At 42.3% G+C, this 26142-nt stretch overlaps 1 protein-coding gene across 1 annotated transcript in view; it reads left to right on the forward strand.

Annotated features, from left to right (window-relative positions):
* The first annotated feature begins 790 nt into the window (after positions 1-790).
* The window catches only part of RNF217 (ring finger protein 217), a 63536-nt gene continuing 38184 nt past the window's right edge, over positions 791-26142 (forward strand). The window contains exon 1 of the mRNA XM_041423706.1: positions 791-862. The gene's annotated coding sequence lies outside the window, so the exon portion shown is untranslated. The remainder of the gene's footprint in view (positions 863-26142) is intronic.

Genomic DNA, 26142 nt, shown 5'->3' on the forward strand with positions numbered 1-26142 from the left:
CCGGGCGCTGGCGTGCGAGCAGCCACGCAGTGTTTACGGCTGAATGAGGGGCGCAGCCGAGGAGCTGCGTCAGCGCGGGCGGAGGCGGGCCGGGGCGGGCGCGCCCGCCGGGGCGGCCGGGCGGCGGCGGCCGGCGCCCGCGGGCGGGCAGCGCGGGTTTCGGCGCAGCGGGGCTCGGGACCCGGAAGCAGAAGCGGGGCCGGGAGGCGGCTGGATGGGAAGGAGCGGCGGTGGGCGGCGATGGGGGAGCAGCAGAGCTCGCTGAGCACCCCGCGGGCGGACGCCGCGCCGCCGAGCCCGGTCGGGGACCCGCGGGAGCCCGGCCCGGACGAGCCGCCTTCGCCGCGAGAGGCGGTCCCGGGCGGCGGGGCGAGGCGGAGAGCTGCCGACGGCCGCCGCCGGCCCGGAGCGGCGAGGAGCCGAAGAGGAGGTGGAGGCGGCGGCCGGGCCGGAGCAGCCGCCGGACTCCGGGGAGCCGGCAGCCCCGGCGGAGGAGGGGCCGGAGGGAGGCAGCGGCCGCCGCCGCCCCCCCCGGCGGCACGTGTACTGCACCGTCTACTGCGTGGAGAATGACCGGCCGGTGGCGGCCCCCGGCTCCCCCCGCGGCGGCCCGGGCGTGGGGCAGCCCCCCGCGCGGCGCGGGGTGGTGTCGGGCGACGACCCGCTGTCGTCGGGCGGCAGCATCGAGGTGGTGGACTTGTACCTGCTGCCCGAGCCCTTCTCCGGGCTGATCGCGGGCGAGTTCGGGCCGCTGCTGGTGCTGAGCTGCCGCGTGTGCCTGGAGGAGAAGCCCATCAAGCCCCTGTCCTGCTGCAAGAAGGCGGTGTGCGAGGAGTGCCTCCGGCGGTACCTCAGCTCCCAGGTACTTCCCAGCGGGCGCTGCCGGGGTGTGCTGTGGGGGGCTGTGGCCGCAGCGGGCTCGGGCAGCCCGGCGGGCCGAGCGCTGCGCTGGGCCCGGCGAGCCGGGCTGGGCCGTGAGGGGCGGAGGGAGAGGGAGCCTTTCCCGTCCCGCACGGAACGTGTTCGGCCACCACCTGCGTGCGAGCTGCGGATTCGGCGACCTGATTCAGTTCCTGAAGCGCTGCTCTGCGCGTCCGTACGCGGCTGGTCGGGCTGGTCGCTAGCGCGTTTTTAGGCTCTTGCCGTGTTTATAAGAATTTTCGCTTTGCAGTCTCAGACTCTTGCTGTTACCTGACCGGCGGCACCAGTTTTCTTTTAAGAGGCGGCCAAGGAGTGATAAGGAGCGGAGTTTGGGAGCATTGGCAGCCGCCTCCGAAGCGACTCCCGGAGCCGTGGTTTTGCCCGCTCCCTCTTTGTGTTCGGGCCCTTGGTGCCGCCGCTGCCTGCTCCTCGCAGGACACATCGCGTTTGGTGTTGCGCCAGTTATGCTAGCTTAAAATAGTGTGTGTGGCTGTTGGTGAACAATTGCAGCTAACAACAGTAAACAATAACTTATTTGGAGGAAAAAAATGAAAACACATCTCTTCCATCCTGGGCTGGCAACTGCTCATCGTGGCAGATAGCTGGCATATAGGGTGTTTACATGTTCATCACTGTTTTGTCAGTCAGAACTGCTGTTTCAAACCGAAATCAGCAGCTCTGATTAGCAACTAAGCTCTGTCTTTGCTAATGTTTTCTGTAGTTAGTTTAGCACTACTAACTATTTGTGTGTTTCTGTTAGTGTAGTCATACCCTAAACACGAAAAACAATGGGAGAAGTATGGTGTATGTGGGAAAAACAAAATAAACGAAACCCTTTGCTTACCACCTTTATGGTTTTATTCAGCAGAAGCTTTTAGGATGTGCCTGGTGGAAATGTGCTAGTTTATTGGTGGAATGAATTTTTTCACCTATTTGGGGCTTGGTGCTGTGGTGGGGCAGTTTGTGCTCCTGCTGGGCTGTACGTGTAGGGAAGGAATGAGTGAATACAGCTACCCCTGCAATCCATTAATAGTTGACAGGCCTCTTCTGACCAGAGTACATTTCCATGCTTGGAAATTGCACGTAAAGTGCAAGTTGCTCCTCTCTGGGCCCTGGTAGCCTATACAGCATTTGCTGGTGCTGGTAGCATTTTTTTCGGGTAATAGTAAACTCAGTAGCATTTTTATGATCTTGTTTGGATATGTTTAGATAATAGCGAAGGGCTTTACTTGGTAACTGATGGAACGGATGGTCAGAGTTAATGTTTTGTGTGTTTTCCTGTAACACTGAAACTCAGGAACACTTAATAAGCCTTCTTGAGACTTCATGCACAGAATGATTTGATTTGTAGATAAGTGGCAGACTGCAAATTCTCACTAAGTTCTTAGATTATGTTATCAGTGCACATTTGTGCTGCTTTGATATCTGCCACTGAGGTCATATGTCAGAGTATTGACTTTGATTTAAGCTGGAAATTGACAAGTGTTTTGATGTCAGGGTGATCTTCCCCATGTTCTGCAGGTGCCTGCAGTTTACAGTGATATAATGGAACTTACATGATCTGGTATCTAAAGCCATACTGAAGAACTCTTCTGCCTGGTTTAGGCTGAACTCTTGGAGAAGGAAGCAGCAGCTTGGTGGCTGAAATAGCTGGCTGGCCTAGGAAGCAGGTAGATGTGCTATGCAGTGAGTTTAGCACTGGCCAGGTGTTGGATGTGTATGCAGGGATGCCCTTCAAGGAAGCCACTACTATTGCTGAGCACCTGCAAAGCTGTTCCCAGCAGCTGGTGAAAGGTACCCGTATGGAGCATAGCCATGTGGGTACTTAACTGTGGTACTTCAGAGGTGGGGCAGGGATACTGGTCTTGAGGAGTGAGATTCACAGAGCACTTTTGTGGACATGTTGTTACAGATGCTTTTATGACCAGGCAGAATTCTAGCTTCTAGATAGATTTGTTAGGGAAAAGTGAAACAAAATGCAATAAATAACAGTCCAATGTGTTCTTCCCTTATCTTCCTTTTTGAAAAGGACGAGAAAGCGATATTTCTTCACGAAGAACAAAAAGTGATCTCTCTTTCCTTTGTGCTGTGGAAGGACCCTGTGAGTCATCCTGGGGAGAGAGAAAGGCATCTCCGTGTCAGTTATATTAGAAGAATTTCTGGGAAGGATGAGTGAAAAGCCAGTAGTATAGGTTAGAAATCAAGTTACTTTTCATCTTTGAGACTGCATTTTTTGTAGGATATTAAAAAGAAAATTTGTGAGAAGCTCAAAAGGTATAAATGCTGAAAAGCTATTTTTGTTTCAAAACTTACTTTTGGATATGATCAGCCTGATTTAAGAATGTACCTAAAATTGAAAACAAACAAAAAACAATTGGAAGAAAAAAAAGCCAAGCAGCATTTTGAATAGGTTAGATCTGGTTTTCTTGTCAGAGAAATAGTAGGCTCTGCCCTGGCTGACTGCATCTCTGGAGGAGTGGTCTGTCATGCTGAAAATGTGGAATATATTGGCAGAAGTATAGCACTTAAAATAATTTGTGTAGCCTTTGATGTCTGTGTGTGTTCTCTCACTGAAGAAAGCTGTATTCTTCATGATAGCTTCATTGTGATTCCTAAAATGATGTTTAATGGAGTAGCAAAGTAAAAACTCTGTTAATGCACCCTGCTTTCTTCTATGCAAATATATAAGAGCATCAGAACTTCTGCCTTCAAGCCCTTTATAGATAAGAAAATCAACTGAAGTTTTAGGCATTCTTAAAAGGAATGCCAGATGAAAATACTCCAACTGCAGCGTTGTTGCTCATCATGCTGGAAAATGAGGGTAACGTCTGAAGGTCCTTAGAGGTCAAATTCAGTCTTATCACTGGCACCTTGCTGCGTAATCCCTTTCAAAGATTTAGTGGCTGGAGCAGAAGCTTAGCAGGTGAGCCTGGAATGCCCAGGCTGGTGTGGAGCCTGACTTTGGGAAATCATGTAGTGTTGCTTCTGCCTCAGTTTAGCTATTCTGTCTCACATCCTGACAGTCACAGAGCACCTGGGGCTCTTGAGGGTCTGAATATGACCAGTTGATCTACCATTCACAAAAAATATTCTGTGACCATATGTTTGGGCTCACAGAAATTGATGATATGGTAATTGATGGGTATGGGTAATGGGTTGTTGTGGAAGAGGTTATGTGGAGCTCAGGATCTTTTGTGGATCCCACAGAGCCTCAGTCAGGTCCCAGCAAGCCCTGTCTCCAGGAATTGATGTAGCCCTGAGCTGTTGTTTGTTATGCTTAGTGGGTGAGGTTGAAGAGTTTGATTGTCTGAAAGGCCAGTGTTCTCCCTCCATGGACTCTCAGGTATGTGTTGAGTGGGGTTGGGATCAAAAACGTGGAAGAACCATTTCCCATTCAGCTGGAAGCTGTGGGTTTCTGCACTCTGTCATCCAGGATACAAATTTCTGACAGGGAAGCAAGAACCAGGCCACTTAATCTCACAGGTGTAATATTAAATCTGTATCTCCTTCACTTCCTTCACTTCCCATCTTTCTCTTCATTAAATGTGGCACCAAACCCAGATTATTGCAGAAACTGCATATCGAGGTTTCATTAAAAAGTGATTCACTACCAAATCACTCTGGGCTGCTTGTATTTTTATGTAAGAGGGAACATTTCACTTTTCCTATAAAATGGCCGCAAAAGTTTTATAGAAACCTCTGTGCCTGCTTTTTCTACATGCAAATAGGGAAACTTGATAATCCAGTTTTGATGCTGTGCTCATTAGTGATGCTTTATTTTGTAAATCTTGTAACTCTGTTGGAGTAGTCATTCTTACAGTAAAAGACTTTGGGTGAGTTAATTTAAACAACGTACTGTATTCTTCATCAGATTTTATGGTGCTTTAATTATAGGAACTCTAATGAGATTAGTAGCCATGAGTAAATCAGAAGAGATGGTTGGGGGTGGGGAAGGACTGCATCTGACAGTATTTTGTGCATGGTTAGCTTTGGTGGGACAAGAATTCTTCTTTCTTCTGAGCCTGAAATGTGGAGATCATCCTCCCTCTGCTCAGGACCTTAGTCGTTCTCTCTCTGTGACCTGAGATTTTTTTTGACCTCTCTCTTTTCTGTGCATGATTTCTTTCTAAAAGAGCTGGAGAAAAAAAGCTGCTTACTGTTACAGTCAGAATTTTTGTGGGGAATGTGATTATAAAGCTTCATAGTGAAGAGGAAAATTGAAGAGCAATCTGCATCACAGAAAACTAGTACTGGCTTGGAGCTGGAGGGCCTTGACACCTGTGTCTTGTCAGGTGTCTGATGGTATCATATAAATGATACATCTTCAAAGCTGTAGTCTGCTGATGAAAACCAGCCAGCAGAAATGTAGGCACCAAGTGCTGAATCATCTGATGGTTAATGAGCTGCTTGTGCCCTGAGTCAAACCAGAGCTCAGAAAGGCCACTGTCATTCAGTGCAGAAGCAGCTCTGTGTTTACAAGGGTAATTAATCTAAAACCTTGCTCTAACACCAGCTACCAAGTTGCTGGGACAGCTGCACACTGCCTTCCAGGAGGTGATAGCGGGGTGAGCGACCACCCTTCCAGCTGACATTGCCAGAATGCAGAAGTTTCCAAAGGAGAAAGAGAGGTGCAAGAGGAGAAAAGAACCTGCTGGTTTACCCGCTTCCTAAACCAAATCAGCATCCTCTGCCACTGTAAGCTGGCTGTGTTCCCAAGGAGAAGAAGGCAGATAGACTTGGTCCGTCAGATGCAAGCAGCCCATAAGCTGCAGGAGCACCTGAACTACTTCTCTGTCATTTTTAGCAAGCAGCTTCTGCAAGTTTGTTGTGTTCTCCTGATGTTTTGTATGCAGTACCAGTATCAAAATTCTGCTGCATAGGCAGATGTCACAGTGCGGGATGATACCCAAGTAACTCTAAGATTGTGAGAGTTAGTCTTTCAAGTTGACAAGATACATGGCAGACTTTAAGTCTGTCTTGAATACTTCTTTGTGAATCTAGTTTGTGCCAAAACTCAAGTCTGGAACAGTTTACAAAATCCAGCATTGAAGAAAATGCTTTGAAATTAATTTTAAAGAAAACTAGTTTTGAGCAATGTTCTTGAATGTTCATACTGCCTAGTTATCCCACTGTGTGTAGGCCTAGATACTCTGTTAGCGTATGAGCACAGCATGTCATATGTTTGTTCCCTGTGCAGGAGTAGCTTCAAGCTTACTCTGCGTGGCTAACTATGACTTCCTCTTGTTTGGATAAGTCCTTTGGCAGGTGTAGAGCTGGAATTGTGGCTGTCATTTCTTAGCCATGCTGTTATGAAGTGAGGTGGAAGAGAGTGGCTGTTCTTTCAGCTAAGAACATTCTCAGTAAAACTCTGGGATCCAAGATACTGAGAATGGAAAAGATGGTGTCACATTTGAACAGTCAGGAAGGCTTTTGCTGGTATAAAAAGGCCTGACTTCGTGAGAGGAGGATAAATGGCATCATGAAGTTGTTGATCCTGGTAGCGAGGGGTAAGGGTAAATGGTGGGTGCTACGGTGGTACCATGAGTTGGCTGATGTTGATAGTAAAGTTGATTGAGACGCAGAGTTTTCCTGTGAATGGGAAATTGCAGTGGGAGATGGAGAACCAGTTTTGTTTTAGTTGGGGTTGAGACCTAATTATGAAAATGTGTTATTTCTATGAAGCAGAAACCCTCCTTGTCAGCTGTCTCTCACAGCCAGTGTGTTGCACCTCGCTGGTCTGTGGGTGGTGTTGGCTTTGGGGACCGCAGACAGGCTGAGCCGTCAGGAGATCATCTGCATGCCCTCCCTCCCACTGCTCCCACCAGCTGTTCACAGGATTTACCAGGCACAGGTATGGAATCAGTCCAGGGAATATAAAATTAAATGAGTTGAAAACTGAACTGTTGATGTTTAGTTGCCCAAACAAAAAGAGATGAAGGAGTTAAATGAGGGTTGGGAAGGCCTTCAGCTCACCTCTGCCCCATAACTGCTTCTCCACCCAGAGCAACTGTTCTTCCAACTGTTCTGGGGCCTCTTGGCCCTTCATTCCTCTTTTCTTCTTGTACAAATATCTTGCTTCCTGCTGTCTAAACCAGCCAGGCTCGAGGAAAGTATGTATTTTAAATGGCCAGGATGTCAGTACATTGTCAAAATGATTAAAAGGTGTAAGGGATGTAATTTCTTTAGAAGAATTCAAACTGGAGGCTTCCCCCTGAAATACATTACTTACCCACCCAGGTTTATCTGTCTTTCTGTATGCTTTATCTGCTTGTGTTTATGTTTCTGTTTCTTCTTTTTTTAAAGTACTTTCTTGATGAATTATATTTTAAAAGTAAAAAAGTCCTTGTCTGTAGGATTTTATTAGCCAAATACTACTTTTTCTATTCTAGAAAAAGTGACAAATTTGCCTAGTGGTGAAGAGGCTATTTAATTTTTGAGTCTATTTTTAAGGACTTGAAAAATTTTTGGTAAGGCAAAGAAATTAATTATACTTGGAAGTTAAAAATTAGGATGACAAATTTAAGACTTTACTCAGAAGAAAATTTTATGGATTTTAGTGCAGAAAGTCAGAAGTTTAACAGTAGTTTAGGGCAAATTTGGAATTAAACCTGAAATGGCTTAGATTCCATGTTCAAGTCCACATTTACCTTAGATGCTACCTGTCTGCTTCAATTTGAGATTGATGTATATTTGCATTGACAGCCTCGTTGGGATGTGCTGTTGCTCTCATTTACTTACTTAGTTGTGAGAAAGGCTGTGCAGCTTCTAGATTAGAAGTCCATGAAAAGTCCAAGTCTATCACACTTCCATTTCCTTACGAGCTTGCCATGTAGATGACAGAGCACTCATTTTTCCCCAGTGATGTTTTTATTAAGTACAGCACAAACAATATAAGATGTTGTACTGGAAAATATAAGGGGCAAAGTTTTATTTTCTCAAGCTTAGTCATTCTGATGCCATTGTATCTTGTTTTCTACCACTAACATGATGTGGATGGCAGCAAAGGCAGGTACCTCTCTGGTTTACTTAGTTTGGCTTCCTGACCTTTTCGGAGTGCTGGTGTATCAGCTTGGGGTTGTGGGATGGGGATCTGAGTGACTCTGTCCCTTTAGCTTGTAGGAAAGGGAAGTCCTATCCCAACTGTTCCAGCAGTGACGTGGCTCTGTGGGGTTGCTCACACAATACAAGGAAGGAAGAAGAGGGAGAAGATTGCTGGGATGGGAAGGGCATGGTGATCATGTAGGAATTGGTTTGCTCCAGAAGGTGGACTTGATCAGGGTAAGCTTTCATAAAACAAAAGGGGATTGTGAAGGCTGGTGGCCTCCACGTAGGGTGGAACCTTGGCCTCTGTTTAAAGCTGCAGCTGAATACTGGCCAGTTACTCTGGTAAATGGTGGTCAGAAAATGAAATGGGACTTGCTCTTTTTCTGGTTTCCTGTTGGATGGAGGCAGGCAGGAAATAAATCTAGCTTTAAAAAAGAAAAAAAAATAGTAAGGATTCTAAACACAGGTTAAAGTATAGAACTTGCAGGAAAATAATGTGTTAGTGTTTTACTGAGCTGCTGGAAGACTTCTATACCACATTGGCAGCAGGGTGGGTGGAGTAGGTAGGTAAAGCATCCCATATGTGGCACGATTACAGAGTGCCTGTGAGGTGCCACTTTCCTGCAGAAGCAAAAAGAATATCGTGTCCTTCACTATAGTCAGTACTATTGCTGCTAGGGGGCCAAATAAATGTGGGGAAGGGCTTCTTAACCTTTCAGCCATTTTAATGTTGCTCACTATGAGAGTGTTAACTGGGAACAGGACATCTTATGCCTTTCCATCCCAGTGCAGCTGTGCAGTCCTGGGCAAAATTAATCCACTTAGAAGCCTCACAGGAGCAAGCATATGAATTGCTCAGTGTTTTTTTACATGCATGGGCAGTTCAGTTGTGCAATAGCTTGGATACTGTTTAGTTAACTTTATGGCATGCAGGTTAAAAATGGGAAACAATGTGCAACTTTGGACTTTTTTGGAATGGATGGATCTGCAAAAGAGCAAAGATAGCCCACAGTATTTCAATGCCTAGTGTTGCATACCAACTACAAAACTTACATGTTAGTATGGTGTTTTGTGATGAACAGATCTATATGGAGGTTAGAAAAGGAGTTGTGAAACACTGGAGTTGAGTCTTAAGTGTTGTTTCTGTTAGACATTTATGCATATTGACATACACAAGTGCACCTAGACCTCAAAGTGGCCAAAGTGAAATACAGTATTAAAATCTGGATATTTCCAAGTATGTACATATCTGGTGGTCCCCATTTGTCTTACATAAGGGAAGTGGAAATCAAGCAGACTCAGGAACTTTCACTCATGTGTATGATGGAAAGTAAATTCAGCCTTGCTTTTGTTATATTTCTCAGTAACATTTAAAGAGTAATTTTCAAACTTCTAAAGATATCAAGTCTTTCAAGACATTATTTGGAGTTCTTAACTTTATTTTAAATTACTAGCATCTTCCCAGTCAGTAAGATCTAAATCTTCCTTGCAGTGAGTTGCAGCTGTTACTGATGGACATCACTGAGTGCTTTTGTCTCAGCAAAGTAGGTAATTCATGTCAAGGCTTGATTTGTTGTTCTTTCAGTGAAAGCAACTCATCAAATCCTACCTGAATTATCCCAGTGTAATGCTTCATGAGAACCTCACCCAAGCCATGACAGGTAGTTAGACAAGGCCAGGCTATCACTTCTGGTAAATTAAGGGTCTAAAATGAGTTCTGGATCTCATTCTATTTTCTCTCCATGTCAGGAAAAGGAAAGTTGTCTAAAGCTGATGGTATACAGTGATTTTAGCTAGCAGTGCTGCTTGCCTCAGTCTGCTGCTTGTTCCCTACTATTTGTGCATCATTTGATCCATCATCAGAAAAAAAGATCTGGTTTAAAAAGTAACCTTTCGTAGTAATGTTTTGCTTCTTTTATTCTTACCCAGTTTCTAATTGAGTTATGCACAATATACAGATGTTTATTTCACCATGAGGTGGTGCTGAATAAAGTGCTAAGCCAAGCAGTTTATTTTGGCAACTGTGGCAGCCTGTCAAACCAAAATATTTGAAAATTATATGTTCACCGAGGTGGCAGATGGGGGTTTTCATTTCAGCTCGATGAAATCAAAAGTACAGTTTGCTTCTTTTGTTGCATCGTTTCCTCTTTCACAACACAGACGGAAGTTACAGCACCTGAAGGTGCATCTGCACCCACAGCTCTTGGACAGGCAGGGTCCAGGGAGTTACTCAATCTGCTCACAGCTGAGATGCCCGGTCAAGCCCAGGCTGGTACCCACTGGTCCTGTCTCCACTGCCTGTGGCATCATTTCATATGAGCTTTCAACTAGCTGAATTCTGAAGTATCCTCTTGTGTTTTGTAACATAGATTATTCTGAAGATAGTCTTACAAGTGAAGTTTTTCATGTGAATATTGTTGCAAATGAGGAACCTCTCTCTTGATCTTGCTTGTTTCAACAGCTTTAGTTTGCTGCAGCCAAGCAATGCCAAGAATGGTTGTTATTTTCCTGAGAGAAATTTTTTTGTGCACCACAGAGCTCTCACAGGAAGTCTCTTGTTCCTAATCTGTTTGAGTAACAAGTGAAAAGATGCAGAACTTAAAATTATAGAAGAATTTGGGGGTTTTATTTTGTGGGTTATGTTGTGTTTTGTTTAGGTTTTTTTTTTGGTGGATGAGGATAGGGGTGTTAGGTTTTTTGGTGTTTTGTTTTGTTTGGGTTTTTTTCCCTGCAAAACCACAAAATGCACATTGGTATTGAATATGACATTTAAAAACATACAACAGTGCAAGGTATGGCACTGTCATGGAAGAACTGGTATGTGTAGTTAGATTTTGATAGTGAAGGTTTGTTTGAGCTTGGCCGTATAGTCTCTTAGTAGAAGTAAAAAACCTAACATTTCTGTTGAAGAAGGCAACCAAAGCATATTCTTTTCTACTCTAATTGATTTTTTTTATGTTTCTGTAGGTGTACTGCTTCTGACCCATAAAAATTGTGAGCCTCTTTTTAAAATTAATCTAGATTTTTAGAAAAGTTCTAGCATGTGCACTAGGCTCTGACTACAGCTTTCACAGGCTAGAAGCATGGTTTTTTGTGAACAGCTTTGAGATGTTTGGTGAAAGGAGAGGAGAACAGGAGCAGAGTCCCATTTCATTGCATCAGTAATGAGCTGGCACCAGACTATAAGTTTTATGATACTAGCTTATCATTTTAGTTCTGTATCAGCTTTCCATGTAGGAGAATTTTATCTATTCTTATAGTAAAAAGGAGCAAGGAAGAGGTCTTTGATTATTTTTATTTTTCAAGTACAAGCTTGTCCAGCTGTTGGAATGTTAGTAGGAGACAACAGATCTGGGTGAATGATGGCAGATGATGCAAATGGCTGATAATGATGAAACCACTAAAAACCTGAATGCAATTTGAGGCTCTAGTACAGAGAGGAGAGCAGTGAGGCACTTGTATCTGCTGAGGCTTAGTCTGATGTCTTGGGTGTTGTCAGTTGATGCTGGCCAAATGCCAGACACCCACCAAAGCCTCCCTCTGTCTCTCCTCTGCAGCTGGACAGGAGAGAGAAAATACTTGGGGTTCATGGGTTGAGATAAGGACAGAGAGAGATCACTCACCAAATACCATCATGGGAAAAACTGAATCATGTTAGAGATATTAATTAAATTTATTGCTAACAAAATCAGAGCAGGATAATAAGAAGTAAAATAAACCCATAAAACACCATCTCCCCACCCTTCCCTCCTTCCCAGCTCCACCTCCTACCCCAGGGAACTAGGAGATGGGAAATGGGGATTTATGGTCAGTTCATCATGACAGTAGTTTCTCCCACTGCTCAGGGAGAGGAGTCCTTCCCCTGCTGCACCATGGAGTCCCTCCCACTGGAGACAGTTCTCCAACCTGAGTCCATCTCACAGGCAACAGTTGTCCTCAAACTGCTGCAGCATGGGTCACACTTCCATAAGTGCAGTTCCGCAAGGACAAGCTGCTGCAGCATGACCCCTCTCTTCATGGGGCTCCCACCAGGTCACAGCCTCCTCTCAGGCATCCACCTGCTGCAGCGTGGATCTCCTCTGTGGGCTGCAGGTGGATTTCTGCATCACTGGAGCTCCATGGGCTGCAGGGGCACAGCTGCCCCACCATGGGCTGCAACCCAGGCTGCAGGGAAATCCCAGCTCTGGTGCCTGGAGCAGCTCCTGCCCCCCCTTCTGCACTGACCTTGGTGTCTGCAGGACTGTTTCTCCCACATGTTCTCGCTCTACTCTTCCCTGGCCAGAATTATATCTTCACAATAACTTCTTTTTCTCTTGTTTAAATCTGTTACCCCAGGGGTATTACCACCATTTCTGATGGGCCCAGCCTTGGCAAGCGGCACATCCGTCTTTAGAGCCACCAGGGACTGGCTCTGCCGGACATGGAGGAAGTTTCTGGCAGCTCCTGACAGAGGTCGCCCTTGCAATCCCTCCACCCCATACTACCCCCCACAAACCAGGTGAAGTAAACCCAATAAATTAGGTTTTAGAAAAATGGAACCAAGGAGGACTGCAAGGAGAAAGGAACTGTTGTTATGATGCAAAACTCTTTACTTGAGCCTGAGAAGAACTGGGAGAAGAAATAACTGTTCTGTCTAAATGCAAGAGGTTTTAATTCAGGTAGGTGCTTATAAAGAATTTTTGGCACAACACAAAACTTTAAAAATTCCAATGAATTGCTAGAAATTAGTATGAGCCTCTATTGGAGAGAGGGATTTGGAAGCATCATTCCAGTCTCTGAAACTGGGAAGAAAGGCATGGTATCACAGCAGTTTGCAAAGCTAGCACCTTCAGTACTCTCAAGGCTTTCTGTGTGGTGCCACTGTATGCTGAATTTGTCCCAGTTGGATGGTAAGGCTGCCTGTGCTTCTCAGTGCACTTTGTTGAGAAGCTGGAGTCCAAGGAGGAAACGGTAGAAGAGTTTTATTGTCTGGGATTCTTTTTTTCTTGACCACTGAAAACAGTAAAGTACTTTGTAATGCCCAATGGGTCCCTGCTTGCAGCACACTTCAAACCGTGCTCTGCATCTGGCATTTTGTTTGTATGGAAGGTAAAGTCAAGCATCGCACACTGGTTTTATGAGAAATAGCTCTCAAATACATTTCAAACCTGAGTTCTTGCAGCAGTTTCTGATTAGACTGTTCTGGCTGAATCAGAGCAATTTTGAAGCAATTCCTTCCCTGTGCTGGCAGAGGAGAGACTGCATTGGTGTTACCCGAGTTGACCTAGGCTAGAGAGGATGCCTTTGTGAAATAACTCTCCAAGGGAACGCATACAGGCTGTTGTATAAAAAACTTGTGAGAGAGAACATTTAGCAAAGACCAGTGATTGTTTTAGTTTCCACTGATTGCTTTTACATTAAAACAATGAACAGAACAGATGGTTAAGGTGGAGGAGCTATGTAACATTGAAAAACAATCTCTGAAATAATGTGATTTGGGCGTGGGGTCTGTTTGAAAAAGACTTTTTTTTTTTTGTGAAACTGTTACCACCTGGGCAAATTTGCTGTAAATTACTGGAAGGAAGTAGTTGGTTGTTTAATGTCCTTGTCTTTCTGTTAGTTAGCTGTGTGCTTCAGTTGACAGGCTGCAGCATTATCATTCTGGATTTATCTCCTTATAGCTCATTCTAAGTGGTTTTCTCTTTTTCTCCTTTTTTTTTTTTTTCCTTCTATTTTTTAATACCAATATCTGTCAAGTTTGGTGGAAAGATTTTGGTATTCTTAGTTATTTATCTTGGCTGCCAGGTAGTCCTTTGGAAGCTCAGGGTGCTTGCAAGGTGGTTTATTGGGGATTATGGTGGCGTCCATCCTGACTCTGTGCCTGACCTGGTGTACACAGGGAGGGCTTTGCTGCTGAGATGCAGTAAACATTGAGTTTCTGTACTTGTCATGAAATACATCTGCAAACTGTCTAGATGAACTTGTTGAAGCTGTTGTGCTCTTTATACCTGCTTTATGTAGAAGCTAGATCTCCAGAGAAAATCAGTAAATGTTGCATAGAGTTAGAGGCTTAGTATCCGTGCACAAATGCCTTATGTTTTTAATGTTCTCTGTGTGTTTGCGCCTTTGAAGACTGTGCAACATTGAAGAATTTTTTTTTTTTTATTCAGTCCTTGTTAAGTTAGGTTTATGTGAGACTAAACTGGTCTCCTGCAGGGTTATATCACTTCATGTCTCCGAGTTCACAAGTGAAGTCTGTCTGGAAAGACAAATTTAATGGAAGCATTGATAGATGCAAGTTTTGGTTCTGCAATCAGTATGAACACCAGTTGGATCACAGCAAGCCTACTTCTGGATTTGTTTAAACCTTGCACAAACATGAAAATTGACATATGCTGACACCAGCAAGCATTGAAACATTGAAAATATTTCGGAGAGTTGTGTAGTTTTAATGGATGTCTTCATATGTATAAACCATGGTGGAAAAACTGATGGGAACTCTCTGGAATATATCAGATAATGATATATCTTGTGTAATGATCTATTGAAGCACCTGAAAAATGCAATGCTGCTGCCCAAGTAATAAGATGGATGAAAAGGAAATAAATGGCTGGCTGGTGCCTATTTTAAGTGGGTTATAAAACCTTTATTTATGGCAGGAAGTTGAGCTTCTTCAAAAGATATATGCTTATCTAGTGAGTGCTGTAAAGATCCTGGAGAGTGACCTCTGTAATCACCAGCTTCCAACTTTTGCTCTCTTTCCTCTTCCCTTTCCTGGATAAGTTTCCTTTCCCCTGTCAGGAGGTTTTTAAAATGCAGTTTCCTTTTCAGAGCAATCCTTTTGCATACGGTGTTTGTAGTAGCACTCTAAAAAGGTTTTGAAGGCAAACTTGGTCACATTATAGATAGTTCATCAGTGCTATTCAAGTGAAAATTACTCAATTGTGAATTTTTCTTATTTCTGTTGTCTTGAAGTGTTTGCCTTGTTTTTCTTCCTGGCAATGTTTAATTGCCTAGAGAGACTTCCTTGCAGGAGGATCTTTGTAATTATATGTCATATCCTTTTGTCTGATGAAAGCTTTAGAGCAGGTAAAGGATTTCCCTGAGAGCTGTCCATGCTTTGCACTGCTGTTGTCACTCTTGTGTTCAGCTAAGACAAATAAGGTTGAACATTCATGACACATAATTTACAGCTGGCTTCTCTGTTCCTTGCCTATTGTGTACACTGCTGGAGAGGGGACTGAACTGTGTTCAAAGCAGTGAATGGTCATGGGAAGTGTTGTTCCTTGTGGCTAGAAGTTCTGAGCTAGCCTGTGTTACTCTGTTACTCAACTGTGATTCCAGTACTGGTTTTGAAGACAGAGCTCAGTAGCTTTGTGCTTCTGTGATGTGAATAGTTGTGGTTGCAAAGTGGAATGATTACGAAATTTGGAAGTATAAAAGCATGTAGCATTATCTTACTGTTGCACTGGTTTTTACCAAAGGTTTTGGAAGACACCCTCCCATCTTCTTGACGTAGGAGAAGAGATAGATTTTGTTCTCCCTTTTCTTACCTGTCGAGCTCTATTATATTCTGTAAGAGAATGGAATAACTGATATTAAGGCTTCATTTATCTGCTTTTCCTTCCTCTTTTCCTCCTCCTCTCTTTCTCTTTGAACAGAATTTGGTTGGGGTAGGAGGGCATTGGAAAAAAGATCTGATCTTTCTGAAGCAGTAGAGTTCCTGTGTGTGATGTCACAAGAGGCAAGTTTACTCCAATTGCAGCTTTAATGTTTCCGTTAAACCTGTGTTATACTGTGTTGGATGAACTAAGAGGTGTTTTGATGCCATGTAGGTGTCCAAATGTCTTTGTGCAGGAAGTGACTATACAGCTGGGCAGGTAGGGCTGCACTAATGAGACCAGAAAAAAAAAAAAAGGGGCTTTCTTTAATAACAGGGAAGCTCTCACTGTCCAACTTACAGAACACATCTCACGGCATCAAGAAATTTAGTGTTGTTTTGTCATATTGTTGCTTTCGCTACTTACTCACATTTTAGAATTTTTTGGGGGGGGGGATGAAGGCTTTAGAGAAATTATCTGCATATATTATGCCTTGGGTTGTATAACAAATAAATTAGTTGTGCTGATACTGCATGGTGCAAACCCAAGCAAACAAATGATTGCTCCTAGATTTCTGGGTTTTAAAAAAAAACAAAAAAAAACCACACACCAGAATTAGGAGAGCAGTTCAGTCATACTTGTCCTATGGTGACCACAGTGAAAAATCCTTGGAATCATGCCTAATTGTGGATCCAGTTCAAACTACTTTAAAAACCAGTTTTGCCATAACTCTTTGGGAAAACCATGTTGCTTTTGGTATTGTTTCATGTGAAACTAGCTGCAAATTCGTAAAATTCCAAACTTCCCCCCCCCCCACCAAAAAAACCCTGTAAATTTGGGGGTACCTGATTGCTGATTGTTGAAATTTCCCTGAATCTGTAAACAGTATATTGAATTACACTGATTACACTAATAATATGAATATGATGATCATTAAACTCTCATACTAAAGTTAAATTACAGCTCATCTAATGAAGGTGGAAATATATGCATTTTGCATAACTTCCTTTCTCCTTTCATGTTCTCTTTTGGATTTCTCTGTTTGAACTCCTGCTGTTAGGTCCTCTCTGCTCTCTGAATTTGCACACCTCAGTAAATGTAAAGTTCCCGGAATATAAACAGAATTGTGGTGCCCCCATCTTTAGTGGGGTCTAAATAAGAGTTCGAATCTACTCTTGTGGACTTTTTCTGTTGCTTGTTGTTCTACTTTTCTCATTATATCTCAGGCAGTTTCTGCAGGTTGGCAAGTTATTTTTGCTGTATTGAACACAAATTTATGGTTTAATGGGCCTTTCCAAGGGTCTCTTAAAAGTACTTCTGTTTTGTGGTATTCTGCATGTATGCAGTTTGTCTAGTCATGTAGGATGTGAATCCAAGACCTTCCATCCTAAGATATTTGTCTGCTGTCATAGCTAAGTAGGAAAATCAGGTGACGTCCCTTGAGAATTCAGCAAGTGTATTTTTAATTTACTAAAATTATCATTTTTGCATCGCAGGTGCAATTTATTGTCTGCTGTTAGAATTGAAGGTTCCTAACACAGACTTCTAGTTTTTCTTGGTTTCTTCTAGATGGAAATGTTCCATCCTACTTGAATCTGTGTGGGAAATCTGAAGAACAGTTAGTTTGAAGAATTTTGAGCATGAACTTCGGAGAAACCCACTTCCTTGGTTGCTCCTGTGGTTGAAAAAGCAAACCAACAGAATAAACAAACAAAAAAAACCAAAAACAAAACCCCAAAACAAAAAAAAAAAAAACCCCAGTCAATCCCCACCCCAACAAATCACATTTAGGTTATTTCACTAAAAATCCTTAGTGTTTCAGTAACTGAATGAGGAACTCAGTATTGCAGGATGTCTGTCTTCGTATTTACAAATGCTGTACACAGGAATGAAATATTTAACTGCAGTTTTTCACCATGTATTAGCTGCAGATTTTTTCATTAGGTGGCTTAACTCACTAATTCTTACAGCATCAAGGTGTCCCAGTCCAGTGGGACTTAAACTAGATGCACTTTTTGTCCATGCTGGCAATTTTAGACCTCTGTAATATGCTGTGATGGATTAAATGCATGGGACAAGGCTCTTTTTTTCTGGATGCTGTGCCACAGCATGGTCCCTGAGGGCAGCCTGCATTCCAGGGGGCATCCAGTAAGGCTTCAGATGCAGGGCATGAAGGCTGACTGTCTGGCTTAGTGAGGAGTGACACCAGTGTGGTGTATGGGAATCCTGGTGCAGAGACCAGAAGAGATGCAGGGAACATTGGCAGCAGGGCACAGGAGAGGCTGGGTGCTTGCAGGCTGCAGCTGAGGCTGCAGGGCTCTTCTTGCTCCCTTCCTTTGCTCTGCCTGGGATGTGGTCCCTCCTGGCACATATCTCCCTAGCAGCTGATCAGCATGAGGTAACTGCCTGCTTCTCCTAGTAGCTATTCCCTTTGATCAAGGGTTATGTTTTTTTTTGCTCTGTATGTGATGGATTGATTTCCACCTTGCTGACAAAAGTGTGTAGAAGCTGATAGTCTCCCATAGAAATGTTTTTGAGGAGTAGACGATTATGATGACTTCCGTGAGTCTAGGAGCAGTAAGATGAGAGAGAATAATGTAATAGTGAAGGTAGAAAAACTGTGTTGTCAGTTTTTCCCCGTCCTGGTACTATTAGAGCCCTCCAGGATGATCCCAGCTAGTCCCTGGGGACTTCTCACAGATGACCACTTAGTGCAGTGACTCAGTTTGTGATCTCACCTTTGGCATTCCAAATCACTAGGAGCTGTGCTTTGAGGTCAATCAAGCTGGTGTAAGGAAAAATACATTTTTACTTGCAAGACATTTATATTCTATTATGAGAAATGAATAATTTTCTTTAGAGGTTTCGTGTGCAGAAATTGCTGAAGGGGCACTTTAAAAAATGCTTTCATTATTTGTTTTATCTTTCTTTGTGTAGACTTGCTAGCCTGTACTTTCTTACTGATTACAGTTTTGCAAATGAGAAATCAAATGGAACGGTAATTTGCACTTTTAAGCATAACAGTTTGTACTTTAGAGACACAAAATGTTGCAAGTGTATGGAAATTAGCACTGGTATAGGGTTTCATTTTTTTTCCTAATTTTAATAATGTTTGTTGCTTTTTTGAGTTACATGGTTTTGTCATACTTTCTCATATGTATTGTTTATTGTGCAAAATTTGCATAATTATTCTGCATATGAAAACACGATGTGTAAGTGGTCATTTGGGGGAATCATTAATCAGTTGAAAGGCTCAGGTACTTTTCTATTCCTCTTGAGCTATATGTGAGTGTTTTCTTCGGTCTTCTGTAATTCTTAGCATAGGTACATTAAAATATTTTACTAGGCAGGTATTTCAGTACAGGTTGAAAGAAGACTCCAAAGACCTCATTATTTAAAATGGCTTTATAATTAGGTTACCCTATGCATAAGAATACAGCTGATTATTACTTCAGTCATAAATACAAATACTCCTGCCTTTATTTTGCACAGAAAGTCAGTGTGCTTTGGGACAGCAGTTTCCTGCATAGCAACAGCAGCAGCTTTTAGTGGCAGCTTCTGCTGTTTGGTGCTGGCTAAAAAGAGACTTTACAAGTGCAGAGTCATCACTGGATGAAAATGTGGAGCAACTAGTAACAGTTCAGAGGTGAGCCAACCTGTATGTGAATTATTAAAGTCAGGAAAAGTAGGTGGATTCAGAAAATTTTGAAGACTAGACTCTTTTCCCCCATGAATGTCAGGCAAGAGGATGTTATTTTCCAGGGGGAAACTGCAAGAGAGAAAATATGCAAGTTATGGGAAAGGCAGGATTTCCTAGGAAAGGCTGATATGGGTCCCTCTTCTTTCTTTTTCCTGCATTTTCTGTTCTTCTCTTCTTCCTCTCCCCAAACAAGCTGTCAAAGCTGCAACTTCTTTTCCCCTTTCTGAGGTGAATCACTGCAGCTACCCACGCCTCTAGAGAAGCTTGTTTTGGTGGTAAATGGTGGTTAATGATTGCTTAACCATAGGGAATAATCACTGTGGGCAGATCTAGAAGAACTATTATTTTTTGGGTTATATTTCTAAAAAAAATTAGTTCTTATTCCATTTAAAATCTGAAACAAAACTAGTATTTTGGCTAGACAGGTCAGGGTTTGACATCATGTGGGGTGTTTCCATTTCAATGCAAATATCAATGAAGTGTGAATCAGAGAGTTTTGAAAAGTTTTCTCCTCCTTGCTAACAATTGTTTTGTTTATCTGCTTGTCTCTTTGTCGCAAAATCCTGTTTGATCCTTTCTTTCTTGCAAAATCTGGAGTTGGAGATGTATGTCCTTGTGTACAAAGCCTCTTGTATTCTGTTACTGTGGTTTGTAAGTTCTACTCCTGTGCTGCTTCAGTTCCTACTTAGTAGCTTTTCTCCCACTGAGTACTATATAAATTATTTGGAAATAATTAATGAAAATAGAATTTCCTCCACTGATATTGAATTAAATTACTATTAGAGTCCATGGCTTCAGAAGTGGAGATGCATATAGTTGACTTGATACCTTCTTCACCTCACTTCACCTGCCCATCTCCTGTTCCCCAGTCCTTTCTGGTGGTCATTTGAAAACTGTTACCGTCTGGTACTGTAAATGTTTCTTTAAAAAGTCAGTATGACAAACCACTTTCTACAGCCCCACAAAGTTTAGCACTGACAGAAGTGGAGTATCCAGATATCTAATGACCTGTTCATAATTTTTCAAACCTTTGTACTCAATAATCCTTGATTACTCTGTTTTTGGGGTTTGGTTTATTGCAGGCGGTGATGTTGAGACAAGTTTGAATTACTTTTGTTTGTAAAGAGGTAGGCAGTACCTACACAAATAAAAAGTAGTGGTTTTCTTCTGATTGTAAGCAGTTTCTCCTAACCATAACCATTTTTAACTTGGAGCCTCCAGAGGTAATATATTTACTGTTGGACTGGAAAAATGAAACATATTTAGTAAAAACATCTTGCAGTGTATTTCAAGTTAATGAGATGTCCTGTTCATAGTATATATTTTAATATTATTCTTATGGTCAGCTGCTTCACAATGTTTTGTAGCATATGTGGCAGTTGTTGGTAGAGCTCCTCTCTGCTTCTTGGCCCAAAGTTGCTGAGGTTACCTATTAACTTCAGTTGTTTCATTACAAGTCATGTATTTCTTCATCTTGAAAAACCTACTTACTTCATAACAGTTCCTCTTGCTTTAGCTTTACAGATAAAACTCTTGTATCCTTCAGGGAGACAGTTGAGAGGAGAACAGGAATTGTGCCTACAGAAGTAGAAAGCATCAAGACCATCTGAGAAGGGCTGTGGGGTGGGTATTAGGGCAAATGCTGAGCTGAAACCTGAAGCTCAGTGAAGGATTTTCATGCATGTTGCTGAGCATTTTAAGTGCAAAATGGGAAAATATACTTTAGTGCTTATAAAGCTAATAATCACCTAGCTATAACAAAATAAAGGCTGCTTTCTGAAGAACAGGAATTCTGGCAGCTGTGCAGAAAACACTGCTGCTTAGGCTGCATGGAGGCAGTGATCAAGTGCATTCCTTAAGTGCTGTAGTTAAGCTTTTCTTATTTACTGAGAGGAGCTGCTGAGCATGTTTTGGGCTTGTAGCTTCCTAAAAGTAAACACAGTTAACATGAGATGTGCTTGGTACTTGATCTGAAGGTGTAGATTGACATGACAGGTAAGACAACTGGTGGCCTGCTACCTCTGCAAGAGTCTCTCCTTGTCTGTGTGCTTCCCACTTTTCTCTTGGGTTGTGAACTAGTGATCATGTGTCGCAGGGGGAATTAATTCAGCTGCTTCATCAATTAGAAAACTTAATTTAAAAACACTTGAGACTCCTGTATTAGCTAACTGCAACTTCTCTCCTTGCAGCCTTGCAATTGTTCTCTAAAGGAAAGAGGAGGAAGGGAAAGTTACATTGACTTCTTCCATGAATTTTTATCCATTAGTCGTGGTGGAGTCTGAGATAATGTCAGTTTTGGCTGACTGTGACCTGATAGAGTGGCTCAAGGGGTGTGACACCAGGGTAGGGAACAGTTGGTATGGGAAGGGTCTGTCTGGAGCTGCACCCCAAACCTTTCAGGTTCATATAGGTGTTTGATCACTTAACTGGAGCCGTTGGATTAAACTGGTGATACAGGGTAAACCTGGCATACCATTCACAAAGAGAGGTCTGTGTGGGTAGGAGTCCTCTTTTTTCCTTTCTATTCCAGATCATTCTCTCTAACCAGCCAAAAAGGATAATTGCAGGGATCTGAATTCATTGTTAACAACAATTATCCACCTTTCCATATTCATCCACTGTCTGGGACTGCTGTTATTCTCAAAGTGATTAAAAACTTAAGGCAGTGAAAGGAAACTTCTTTTTATCTTGTGGTGTTTCTGTTGTTTTGGGTTTGTTTTTTTTTTCCCTGTATGCAAGTATTTCCACAGCCTTATCTGATCACAGCGGTACTTTTGCACAAATCAAATCTCCTCTTCACTGTTAATACTGAGATTTTAGCCCTGAGTCTCCCAGGGTCACTTGGCTTACTCTACCTTTGTTCATTTTTGCCTCATCACAAAAGCAAGCTGTCAGAGCACAACTCTGCCTTGCAACATCTTTGTCAAATACATACCAATGTTTTGAAATAGTGAAAGGTTTGTGGTGAAGGTCATGTTATGTTATACTTTTCTGTTAAACATAGATTTACGTATATAAATAGCAGATGAGATAACTAGTAGTGGGTTTGGTTTGTTTTGTCTTTATAAAAAGAGTTTGTAAAAAACAGAAAGTTGTAGTTTCTCCTCCTGTTGTAAACCTGATGCAAAAATTAGTATGTTAATAGCCTTGTCAGCTGATAGTATTGCCTTTAGGAATTTAAATGAACTTGCTTAATGTTTTCTCTGCTTTAGGAGAAAGTGGTAAGTGTAATATGGTGTTCTAAGTACAGTTACAGTTTGATTTTCCTAGTGTACAACACCCGTATTGTCTGCTTCCCCCCTTGTTGTTTCTAATGGGTTTATGATACAAAGATTCTAGCTGCTTTTGAAAAGCAAGGTCTGCAGCAACCAATACGCAAACTGTCCTTTAATCAGTATGAAGTTCCAGCTTCAGTGGGGGCCCTATTCCATCAGATTCTTGGGTAGACTGACCTGACACAGTAACAACCCCAGAATTACAGACACCGTTTGATCATCAGAAGAATTAACTCTCACAGCTTGGCTGTTTTTTAAGCTGTTTAGAAATTATTGTGCACCAGGTTGAGTGTAGCACTCTGCAGGACTGGATCAATTATGGAACAGAATTGTACTTTCAACTTTCATAAGATTTTTTTCTTGTGTGCTGTAGGTTTCTGCTGGTGTATCGTAGGTAACAGTGTAACTCTTTGATGATGGGTAATTTGCTCCCAGCTGAGGTGACACTTGACTTGAGTTCTGCTTCTCCCAAGTATGGATCAGAATCACTGTTTAAGCTTTTGCCTCAGCTCCCTGGAGAAGGCTGTACTGTTTGCACTTGTTTATCTTGCTCCCTGTGGTGGCTGTATCCATCATTACACTGAATGTGAATCCAAATGTGGTTTCAACTTAAAATGTGCTATGAGAAATAACTCGATGAAGTAATATGACACTGGAGTTATAGCACGGTATCTAGGGTTTGTCCAAGTGATGGCATGTGGGGAGAAGCTTGAAAGTTTTTTCTGCATTAGCCTTTCCTAGATTTATTCCTGAAAATGGGTCAGCATGCACATCCATTACTGAAGCCATGTAAAAGTTACCAATTTCTGTCACTTCATGGTACCTTGTATTAGCGCAGCTTTTCATCAAAACCAGCTGTGTTGTGGATTGGTACTGGTACAATGAGATGGGTTACTTTTCAAAAAGGCAGAGCAAAATAATTATTTATAAATCAAAACTTAGCTCTTTGGTAACAAATTGATGATATAAAGAAGTTTATTCAGGTTACCTTGTTTGTAGGGGAAGACAAGTGATGGTATTTTAACATAATACATTATACCTTGAATGTAAGAAATGTCTACTATTACTCCTGACAATGACCTGTCAGTTAGAAAATACTTTTCAGGCTTTCTTTTGTGTTTGCTTATACCTATGCAACTCTGCTGTTTCTTTATTAAATTTGTCATGTAAAGAGGACACAATTTGGCTTTATGTCTGATAGTCAAGCATGAAAATACTGATTATTAATACATGCACAAGAAAACTCAAAACTAGCAAAGGCATGGAAACTAGTTGTAGATATCTTTCTGAAGAAAAGCAGGACGGTTTAGGAACCACTATAAAATGTGTGTCCTTTTTTTCTATGGGCAGGGGAACATAGACAATCAGGTTGGTGAAGAGAATAGTTGAGAAATTTGTGTTAAAAGTTCTCACTATTTTTAAGTAGTCACCCACATCCATGCCAGCTCTGTCAGGTTTTGTAGTTGTCTTTTGGGATGTAATAGTAAGATAAGCAAGAGTGTACTTCTCTTACCTCCTTTGCTTGATTATGAGAGCTTTTCTTATTTTTTGCTAAGTACCACTTTCTATTGGAAGAATATCAAGCATCATGAAGTGTTTCTGTAGGTGCAACAGTAAAACATACAGCTGTTTTTGGAGAAACCAAGGCTTGATTGATTATTGCTGATGGTATCAGTTGAGCTTATCTGTATGAGAGGTTCAGTAATACAGGCTAGTGAATAGGTTGTGCAAATATACAATGATTTGCCCTGTTTTATTTGAAATAAATAACATACTGCTTGGCAAATGGGAGCTCAGTAGCCTATTCTAGGTTTCATGTCTGATGAGGAACCTGAATACTACATAGCAGAATAGTAGAAGAATGAACTTTTGATCTTGTTTTTTTCAACATAAATAACTGTAGGATAAATTTTCACAGTTTATGGATTTTTCTTGTCTCTGGCTGAAGACCAAAGTGGTGATTCCAAGTTAAAGTTGGGACCCTGTTTTCTCACTGTTCTATAACAGCTTATCATAGAATGGTTTGGATTGAGAGGGTTGATCCAGTTCCAACCCCTGTGCTGTGAGCAAGGATGCCACCCACTAGACCAGTTTGGCCAGGACGTGGTTCAGCTTGACCTTCAACACTTCCTGGGATGGAGCATTGACAGCTTCTCTGGGCAAGCTGTGCCAGTGTCTCCCCACCCTCTCAGTAAAGAATTTCCTCCTAACATCTGATCTAAACCTACCTTCTTTCTGTGTTAAGGCCTTGTCCTGTAACTCCATGCAGCTGTAGGAAATCTCCAGCTCTCTTATAGACCCTTTTTAGGAACTGTAAGGCTGCCCTAGGGTTTCCCTGGAGCCTTCTTTTCTGCAGGCTGAACAACTTCCTTAACCTGTCTTTATCAGAGAGGCTCCAGCCTTCTGATCATCTTATGGATGTTAACATTCTGACCATCTTTAAGAAAGGCATGGGAAATGTTTTTATACCTATGCTGAAAGCCTAACAAACCACTACCATTACAACAAAGGTGTTGCTTCTTTGCTACTTTGCAGTAGTATTTCCTAATGCTACTGAGACCCTCCAAGCAGGGCTCACTCCTTAGATGCCCAGGTTATTTAAATTTGTCATGGTACATGGATGGTCTCCTGGCCCTTGCTGGTTTTCTGAAATCCCTTCCTGCACCTGCTCAGTTTTAATGTGGGGTTTCTTGTTCTCCTAGGCAGGAGCAACTGCCTCTCTTTTCCAGCTGAGAAAGGGCAGGTATCTGGCTTGTTCTGTTGTCCTCAAAGCTCTTCTTTCAAGAGCATCAAGGATCTTTTATTAAAAGTGAATGTGTGTTCTAAGGAATAGAAAAATCAGCATAAGCATACTTCCATTGGTAATATGCACACCTGGGCAAAATGAGAAAGCTTTTGTGCTTTTCCTTCTTCCCTTAATGAATGCTGAGAGGGCTGTGGGTTTGGGTTAGATTGCTCCAAGGTTTGCAGTTTCTGCCATTACTGTTCCCAAGTTAACTTCCTCCACTGGGATTTCCCCCTCCCTCTTCCCTCACACACGTGTGGGGAGGAGAGGTGAAAGATAACTTTCACAACCTCTGGGAGCCCTGGAGAGTGCAGGATGAAGCATTCTGCTAGTCAGTCTCTAACTAGTCAGTCAGTCTAACTCTGGAATGCCTCTTGGCCAGAGTGACCCAGCTCTATGGGCAGCCATCCAGGTTTTGTCCAGGCATGGGACTAAGCTTTATCTCTGCTTTGGGTTTCAGCTCGTTGTGGATTTCAGAACATCAGAACAGAAAGCAGATAATAACCTCCATGCTTGCTGGTGATGTGCACTAGGATTGATGAGTAGTAGCAGGCAGAGGCATAATTTAATGCAGTGCAGTTTTTCTAAATGCATTGCTGAGATAAAATTGTTTCCGTCTTTAATTCACTCAGTGAAGTAACAGGAGATGAAAAGACAAAAAGGGAGAGCTCTCCATGTTGATAATTGTTCACTTCTTGCAAAGGAGAATTTCAGTATTAGTTTGTTTTTCTGTAAGTAATTTTCTGTAAATCCTATTCTGTTTGGTGAGGACAAGTAAAATCTGGATGTTTCTGTTGGTATCAGATCCATGTGAGCAGGTAACACCTAGTTCTGTGG

The sequence above is a fragment of the Onychostruthus taczanowskii genome, unplaced genomic scaffold (genome assembly GCF_017590055.1).
Source record: "Onychostruthus taczanowskii isolate IOZ18803 unplaced genomic scaffold, ASM1759005v1 scaffold8, whole genome shotgun sequence".
Taxonomy (NCBI): Eukaryota; Metazoa; Chordata; class Aves; order Passeriformes; family Passeridae; genus Onychostruthus; species Onychostruthus taczanowskii.